Source organism: Halichoerus grypus, chromosome 7, assembly GCF_964656455.1.
Source record: "Halichoerus grypus chromosome 7, mHalGry1.hap1.1, whole genome shotgun sequence".
Taxonomy (NCBI): domain Eukaryota; kingdom Metazoa; phylum Chordata; class Mammalia; order Carnivora; family Phocidae; genus Halichoerus; species Halichoerus grypus.
Window position 1 is genome coordinate 1,378,389 of NC_135718.1, and position 9,213 is coordinate 1,387,601.

The 9,213-nt window shown below is 49.2% G+C and overlaps 1 protein-coding gene across 2 annotated transcripts in view; it reads right to left on the reverse strand.

The window, feature by feature from the left end:
- The window catches only part of JAKMIP3 (Janus kinase and microtubule interacting protein 3), a 105,560-nt gene extending 103,690 nt beyond the window's left edge, over positions 1 to 1,870 (reverse strand). Inside the window, exon 1 of one of the 2 annotated variants that reach the window (XM_036070089.2) lies at positions 1,775 to 1,870. The gene's annotated coding sequence lies outside the window, so the exon portion shown is untranslated. Of the gene's footprint in view, positions 1 to 1,593; positions 1,679 to 1,774 lie in introns of those variants that run through there. The other variant, XM_036070088.2, reaches the window with a different exon arrangement.
- Between the last annotated feature and the right edge of the window lie 7,343 nt (positions 1,871 to 9,213).

The following is a 9,213-nucleotide window of genomic DNA, read 5'->3' on the forward strand; positions in this document are numbered from 1 at the left end:
CCCCCCCCCCCCCCCCCGGTTCTCAGCAGCCACTTTCACTACGGACAATGCCACACTCACGCTTGTGTAAGTCTTTTCAATACAAATCAAGTTCCAAAGCAGCAAGCATGTACAGTGATGCATCAGTTTGCTTGAAAATCCTATTTAGAATTGGAATCGTAACCTCCATCAGCCCCCAACTGAAAGGCACCATTATAAAAGTTCTTTCTTTCCAACCATATTCTTTTTGGGAGAAAGCAGGTGTGTCCAGGTAAGGAGTAAGATGCTGGGCTGCTTACTCCCTTCCCCATTGATTGTGAGGGCCCCAACCAGCTCAGGCCTGTGGGTGGTACCTTCTTTACAGCCACAGAGCAGGCCCCCCGCCCAGGCACGGGAGCCCAAGATGGACTGGGCTGGGCCAGCGTTCTTGCTCCTGAAAGCACATCAGTGTTCTGCTGACCTATCCTGGAAACACTTCTAAAGGGGACGTAATACTCCGTAGTACTGAAGTTTACAAGGACGAAAACAGGTCTGTGTGTCATTAATGTCGGGGAAAAAAACATTGCAGGCAGTTGCCAAAGCACATCTTAATTTATGGGCACAAATCAGCCTTCAGAAAGGCAGTGAAGGGTCCCGTGCCCCTCCTTCTAATCCTAAACCCTGGCAGACAGGGCGCCTGGTCCCTTCTCCCCTCCGCCCACCGGAGGTGGTGGGCGGCCCTCTGCATCCGCAGGCAGGCACTCCCAGCGCCCACCGGCTCCCTGCTCCCTCCTGGCACCTGAGGCGGGGAGGAGCTTGGGGTTCCAGCCGCTCTGCCAGTCATCACCCTCCTCCTTGTATTTGCAGACAACATGCCACAGAGAATCTTTAAGGCATTCCTCGCCGCGAGAAGAGAATACTGGACCAAAACCTCAGGGGCAGGGCAGGAAGGCGCTGCTGACAATCCTGCTTCTCCCGAGAGACAAGGTCAAAGGGACAGGCCCGAGGTGTTTTCTAGGAAAACTGTCCAGGCCGGCCTCCCCTCTGACTCCTGACCCCAATCAAACCCTTCATTCTGTGGCTTCCGATATTGTGAGCCTCGGACAGCTATGCCACCAGCCCCGGAAACAGGAACATCTGAAATTAAAACACTAGACACCAAGGGGGGGAGGGGGCGCAGCTCAGTGGGCGATGCGGAAACGCCCAAGTCGCTCGGACCCCTGGGCGCGTGAGCACCTGCGCGCCCACCCAGGGCCGGTGCACCTGCCGCCCACTCCCAGGAGTTCCCCGGAAATGGGCGCGATTGAGACGAGTGGCCGATGGCCTGCGGGGGTCACCTGGAGAAGCATGGAGGACCCCCGCCCCAGGCAGGGGCGCCCCGGCAGCGGGACCCCGGCCAGCGGAACGTCGCTCTGCCGCCACCGCCCCCCCCCGCCCCCCCGGCCACCCCCGCCACCCCCGGCCACCTCCGGACTCCACCCCGGGCCATCCCCGGGCCGCGGGCAGGACGAGAGGGCGCCGCCACCCGCCACCTCACCGCGCAGGGCCCGGGACGCACGGTGCCAGGCGCGGGCGCAGCGCAGAGGCCCGGCTCGGGGGCGCGCGGGGGCCGGGGGGCGGCCGGCGGCTGCTCACCGAGGCTCCCCGCGGGCGGCGGGCTCCGGGCGGCGTCCGACGGCCCGGCTCGGCCATTGCAGAGGCGCTGCGGCGGGCGGGGGGCGCGCGTCACCGCGGGCGGGCGCCCCAAGCCCGGGCCCTCCCCCCGACACTCCCCGCTGCCGCCGCCGGGCGCGGCCCCGCGACACCCCAACCCCACCTCTTCTCCGTCTCTGCCCATCTCATTCTTGACAAGAGCGGGTTTGCAGTCCACGAAAATCGCGCGACGATGCTGCTGAAAATGGCCCGGGCTGCGGCGCGGAGCGGAGGGAGGGGGAGGCGGAGGCCGGCGGCGCCCGCCCCCGCGCTGACCGCCCCCCACCCGGCGCCGCGGGGACAGCCACTCACCCCCGTCTGGCGCCGGGTACCGGGGCCGCTGAGCAGCCCGCAAGAGTCGCACGTGCGTGTTCTAACCATTACCTCCCGGCTTCTGTCCCCAAGCGCGGCCTTCCGCCGCCCGATGACAGGGAGATGCTCTTTGGAGCCTTGCGTGGAACAATCCCATCAGTGCTCCGGGTCCAGACCCACAATTCCATCGCTGAGCCGGGGCTCTGGGGCTGCTGGCCTCAGGGTCCAGCCCCGCCACTTGTACGTGCTCTGGGGCTGGGGCTTCCCCTGCAAAGTGCCCCCTTTTAGAGTTGCTGGAGGGGTTCACTGAGCTCATAAACGTGGCAGGCAGGGTAAGTGTCCCATGAAAACCTCTGCATAGGGTAAAATGTCCCCTCAGGGAGGACATTCCTTCTCCCACACCCAGACTTCTAAATCAGCGGATCCCCAAGTTCTGTGCATAGAGAGCAAAGATATTTGCAAGTGGATGATTCCTTGTGCAGGGGAGAGGTGCCTGAGCCCTCTGACCCCTTCTTCCTGCACCTGTGCACTCTGGCCACGGGAAAGCCCCACCATTCCTTGGTCGTTGGCTGAGAACACATTTGATAGCACAGAAACTCAGGGGTGAAGGGTTGTTCTCCCCCCAGACACCCTGTGGCACCTTAAAATGGTCCATCCCGACATTCTCTGCCATCTGGGTGACAGACACAGAGTAAGATTTGTGAGTCCCACAACATCAGCGCCTTGTTGCACGCCCTTGGTTCCTTGGTCAGAGGCAGAGGTGGGGGGCTTAGTGTGAAAGAGAAGACAGCCCTCAGTGTCTCCGGATGACATTCCTGGTAGAAACCTGGTGGACTGGATAGGGTCAGCCCCAGGTAAGTCTTTACTGCAATGGGGTCCGATGGGATCGACGTGCTACCAGAGGGCTGGCTGGTCCCGGGGGTGTGCGGTGCGGCTCTGTGCTGGTCTCAGCTGCTGAGAGACAGAGCAGTAGGCACCGCAGCGACCTTGGTTGGGATGATAGAGGTCGTTAAGCCCGTGTGGACTCACCCTCATGCTGCCACCGGCACATCTTCTGTGAACTTTTTGTGCAGACTAGGGAAGCAGCTGCCTGGCATCTGCAGAATGGATCCTCTCCACCTGACTCTCAGGAGGAGCATCTGTTGAGCATGCATGTGGAACACAAAATTTCCACATCTGAACCCACTCCAAAAGGTCCTTCCATCCACCTGCTCTTCCCAGACCTCCTTAACCCTAATCCTTCAGAGCTGCTCCTTCTCAGCCCCTCGTCATCAGTGTAGGTGAACATCCCAGCTCAGTTTCCTTCTAAGGAAAGTGGATAACCAAACATGCTGCTTGCAAATTCCCGTTGGGTGGACTTCCCTCCCCATCACCGCCCCCCCGTTAGGGCCGGTTCCCACAACGCCCCGACGCTGCCAGTCCTCACCCAGCCAGACTGTCACGGCACAGAGCCACGTGCACCCCAGGTTCTACTTCTCAGTCATCGCTCAGCTGCTTTTAGGGAGCTTCCCATGAAAGTAAAGATGCCAGTGGAGGGAAGGTGCCTTCAGAGGATCAGCTATCTGTTCAGGCAGCTTACTTATATATTTAGGATGTGCTTGAGACTAATCTTGTCTCAGTCTGCTCAGGCTGCCATAACAAAACATTTATTTCTCACAGTCTAGAGGATGGAAGTCCAAGATCGAGGTGCTGGCAGGGCTGGTTTCCAGGGAGGCCTCTGTCCTGATTCATGTTGGTTCAGACCCAGGGTGCAAGGATCCCCTAAAGGTCCGAGTGTTTTCCTTTCCCAGCAAACGGGCTGGGGAGTGTGGCTGCAGGTCCTTTTCAGCCCAGGAGGAAATGTTAATAGTCATGGTGCTAGCATGGATCCTTTCCCAGGGACACCCAACCTTTCCTTAACTGCAAGGATTTGGGGTCTGTGAACTGATTCGGATCTGACCACTGTGTGAAGGTTGTGACTTCTGGGATAGTGACTCCAGTCTGCTCACTAATTTAGACTTTGTCATTTCAGTGAAATGGGGCAATAAGCCCTTTGGGGGCTTCCCATCTGAAGGCTGAGGGAGACAGGCAAGTTGGAGGGGATTTATCGTGTGCACCCTACCCACACCCTTGGCTGTTTCCCCCAGAATGGCCCAAAGGCTTTCCCCTCCCCAAGGCACTAAGACAGACATCGGCAAGGCAGGTGCCCAAATCCTGGGGAAGCACTGCACCGGCTCTTTCCTGTGGGGCACGGACAAAGGGGCCACCATGAAGTGGGCAATCTTGGATGAGGGAAGAGTGTGAGAAAAGTCACTATAATTACAACTTCTCTATACATTTGAATGTTTTTCAGAACCAAACTTAAATATGTATATGAAGGTTATATAAAACGTAACAACATTTTATGACATAAAATTGTACCAGTTCAGGGTCTCTAGGAGCAAATTAAGAACAAAACAAAACATAAAAACACTTCAAACACTTCAAACGTGAGGACTTACCAGGCCGAAAGTCTAAATAAAAGTGGAAACTCCACTAGGGTTGGAAAAGCACTCATCAACAGAAAATTCTGGCTCTGGGTAAAATGGAGTAAGTACACCCCCCAATCTACATCCCCCTCCCCCCACCATTTCTGTTCAAATGCAGCTATAAAATCTGAACAGAAAGCACAGAGTAGCTATTTAAGGATTCTGGAAGGTAAATGGTAGCAGATAGATCAGGGGAAAAGACTAGAATTTGGAGCACCACCAGCCTGGTGGTGAGTTTCTCTTATTTCCCAGCATGGATTAAATCCAGTCCCAAACCTGGAAGTGGGCATGGGCACGAACAGAGATCATTCCAGGAGACACCTTCCAGTTTCAGCTCAAGAAATAGGAAAGGGCTCCCCTCATGCTTAGTGAGGACATCCTCCCTCTAACTTTTTCCTTTCTTTGTTCTCTCAGGCTCCAGCCCCGCATGACCCAGTGGTGGTGACAGCTGGAACAGGGACTACGGAAGCCTAACACTCTAGGGGGGGACATCGCCCTCTCTAATTGGGGGACTCTGCTCTCCAAAAAGTTGGACAAATCGCTATTGCTTTATAACCTCCTCCTCTTTCCATGTGGCCCAAGATGCAGGTGCAGTCATCAGAAGTATGTAACAAGGGGCCCCTGGGTGCCTCAGTCAGTTAAGAGTCGCCTTTGGCTCAGGTCGTGATCCCAGGGTCCTGGGATCCCAGACTCCCTAAGCAGGGAGTCTGCTTTTCCCTCTCCCTCTGTGCTCTCTCTCTCTCTCAAATAAATAAATAAAAATCTTTAAAAAAAAAAGTATGTAACAAAGCTTTCTGGAAAAATGCCCAAAAAGAGAAGCTCTAGGAAGCTGGAAAGTATCGGGAGACTGTAGAAGGGGGTAACTAAGAAAAGTGATTTGAGAAAGTTGTGTGTGATCTCCTGGCATCACCCCTGGGCTGCACAGGCATGCATCTGGCCCTAAACAGCCTACCACAGACTGCAAGAGGACGCAATGGCCACTGCCCTGGTCCCACTGGGAGATGCACCCAAAGGACAGACTCGAGTAGCACTGCACAGATCGGATGGAGCTTTCAGCATGAACTCAAGTGAGTCACATGCCTAATACAATGAAATATATCAGCATTCTCCATAAGTTAGAAAGTCCCAGAGTCTCATAACATAGTATTCAATATGTGCAGGATACAATCCAAAATTACCCAGCAAACAAAGGACCATGAAAATCTCAACTGGAATGTGAAGAGATAACAGTCACCAATGCCGGAACGACAGACATCGGGATTATCTGACAAGGCAAGTACTATAGAAATTCTTCAACCAGTAAGAGTAAACACTTGAGAAAGTGGAAAGCCAAGAAATAGAAAATATGGGGGCACATGGGTGGCTCAGTCAGTTAAGTGTCTGACTCTTGGTTTCAGCACAGGTCATGATCTCTGGGGTCATGGGATCCAGCCCCAAGTCAGGATCCGTGCTCAGCGTGGAGTCTGCTGGAGATTCTCTCCCTTTCCCTCTCCCTTCCCCTCTTACTCCCCATCTGCACCTCCCCTCTCCACCCCCTCTAAAGTAAATAAATAAAATCTTAAAAAAAAAAAGAAATAGAAAATATAAAGAAGAATCAAATGGAAATATTACAACTAAAAAATATATATAATAACCAAAATAAAAACCTCACTAGAGAGACTCAATAGTGGAATGAAGATGACTGAGGAAAGAGGCAGTGAACCTGAAGACAGATCAATAGAAATGATTCCTTTTGTATTACAGAGAGGAAAAGAAGATTGAAAAACAAATTAACAGAGACTCAGGTACCTGTGGCAGAATAAAAAGGGCTCACATTTGTGTTATCAAACTCCTGGAAAAAGAGGAAAGTGTGGTTAAGAAAAAATATTTGAGGGGCGCCTGGGTGGCTCAGTCATTGGGTGTCTGCCTTTGGCTCAGATCGTGATCCCAGGGTCCTGGGATCAAGCCCCGCCTTGGGCTCCCTGCTTAGTGGGAAGCCTGCTTCTCCCTCCCCCACTCCCCCTGCTTATGTTCCCTCTCTCGCTGTGTCTCTCTCTGTCAAATAAATAAATAAAATATTTTTAAAAAAATTTGAGGGGCACCTGGGTGGCTCAGTTGATTAAGCATCTACCTTTGGCTTAGGTCATGATCCCAGGGTCCTGGGATGGAGTCCCACATCGGGGTCCCTGCACAGTGGGAAGTCTGCTTCTCCCTCTCCTTCTGTGCTCTCTCTCTCTAATGAATAAATAAAAAATCTTTTTTTTTTTTAAAGGTTTTATTTATTTGACAGAGAGAGACACAGAAAGAGAGGGAACACAATCAGGGGAAGTGGGAGAGGGAGAAGCAGCCTTCCCGCAGAGCAGGGAGCCCGATGCAGGGCTCAATCCCAGGACGCTGGGATCATGACCTGAGCCGAAGGCAGATGCTTAAGGACTGAGCCACCCAGGTGCCCAATAAATAAAAAATCTTAAAAAAATAAAAAGAAATATAAGGAGAAATAAAAAAATACATAACCATAGTGGAAGGAAATAACATTTGTCTCAATAATTATTAGAATAAACAGAAAATTAAGCCATAATATATAAAAAATTTGAACAACCTCATTAACAAACGCGATCTAACAGACATATATACAAGACTATATTCAAAAACACACAATATTTTCAAGCCCAAGTGGTTCTGGGCAAATCTCAAAAAATTTTTTCAAGAATTAAAATCATACAGAGTATATTCTCTGACCATGCCATTAAGCTGGAAATCAATAACAAAAAGATAACTAGAAAATAGCCATATGTTTGGAAATTAATAAACACACTTCTAAATAACTCATTTTGGTCAAAGGATAAACCATGATAAAAATCAGACAATTCTTTTAAATAAGCAAAGGTGAAAACACTAAATACCAAATTTGTGGGATGCAGTTAAAGTATACTTGGTGTTTCTATGCCTGGCTGTGTATGGCAACGGAAACAGCGGAAGGGAAGGAGCCAGGCATCTACCTCCGGAATCTAGAAAAATGACAAACCAAAACCAAATGAATAAAAGGAGAAACTAATAAATATAAGAGAAAATGATGAAATGGGGGAAACATATGACAGAGAGGATAAACTAAGCCAAAACGGATTCTCTGAAAATACCCATATAATTCACAAGCTTCTGACAAATTTATGAAAATCCTTCAGATATTAAAATAATATGTAAATAAATTCTGTGCCAATAAATTTGAAATTTGAAATGAAATGTACAAATTCCTAGAAATGTAGCAAAATTAACTCAGAAAAATGTGATTTTTAAAAAAAATTCCCCCCAATAAAACTCTAAGCACAGATGGCTTTATTGGCAGTTTTCATCAAATGTGCAAGGAACAAAAGATAAAATCTGATACAAACTCTTCCAGATAACAGGAAAACGGGTAACAATCCCCAACTTATTTCATGAGAATAGCAAAACCCCTTAAGAACAGTATGAGAAGAAAGGAGTCATCAGTCAATCTTACATTAGTAAATATGCAATTACTAAATGTGCAATTAGTAAATGTGAGTGGTAAAATAAATGCAGGAAATATAACCAGATAAAATTCAACACTGATTCATAATTTTTTAAAAATCTAAGCAAATTTGGAATTGAGAGGAATTTCTCAACTCTGGTGAAGGGTATCTTCTAAAAAAAGGAAAACAAAACTACACCAAAGATCATCTTAGTGGAATGATAGGTCATCATGATTGATAGAAATGTCCATAAGACCAGAAATAACCCTCATGCCCACAATCATGATTTCTATTCTACATTGTGCTTGGGGCCCTAGACATCATCGTAATGCAACAAAACATAACCAAAATGGATACAGATTGAAAAAGAAAGAAAAAACTATTATTATTTGCAGATGGTGTCACTGTACATGTAGGAAATCTAAAAGTCTTCACAGATAAGAATTAATAAAAGAGCTTAGCTGAATTAAAATCTATCCACAAAAATCATTTAGAAAATAAAATTTTTAAAATGAAAAAGGAACCATTTACAATGGCATAAAAATTGCAAGATCCTTATGGATACAATTATGAAAATGTATTGAGAGATGTTAAAGAAAACATAAACAATGTAGAGTTATACTATGTTCTTTGCCTGGAAGACTGAACTGTAGGAAAGAAGTCATTGCTCCTCACCGTGAGCTAAAAGTGTAATTCAATCCCAATAAGAATCCCAGGGGTGTGTGTATTCATTATTTATCACTACATAATAAATGACCCCAAAACTTAGAGGAAAACAATACACCTTTATTTATCTCACAATATTTGTGGTCAAGAACCTGGGCACAGCTTTAGGCGGGCCCTCCTTCTCGGGTTTTCCCGCGGGGCTGCAATCAAGGTGCTGGATGAGGCAGCTGGCTGTGCTTTTATCTCAGGCTGTTAGACGCGGGGCCTCATCTCTTACCGCCTTGCCAAAGAGACTTCTCTAGCAGACGGCCCCAGCATGGCGACCAGAGCCAGCTCACAGGAGGAGAGTGTGCAAGGTGGAAGTCACGGTCTAGTAAGGCCTCGCCTCAGAAGTAGCATCCCCCAGCTGTCCGCACTCTGTTCACAAGACACAAGCCACCAGGTCCCGCCCACGTCCACGGTAAGTTTCTACAGGCATGCACATGTATCTCTGAGTCAGATGGAAATGGGAGAAAAGCTAGAAATGAAAAATACGTCAAAGATCAACTATTTTGTGATTTTCAACAGACTGAATGGAGAAGAAAAAACTGATAAAGTTGAAGACATATCAG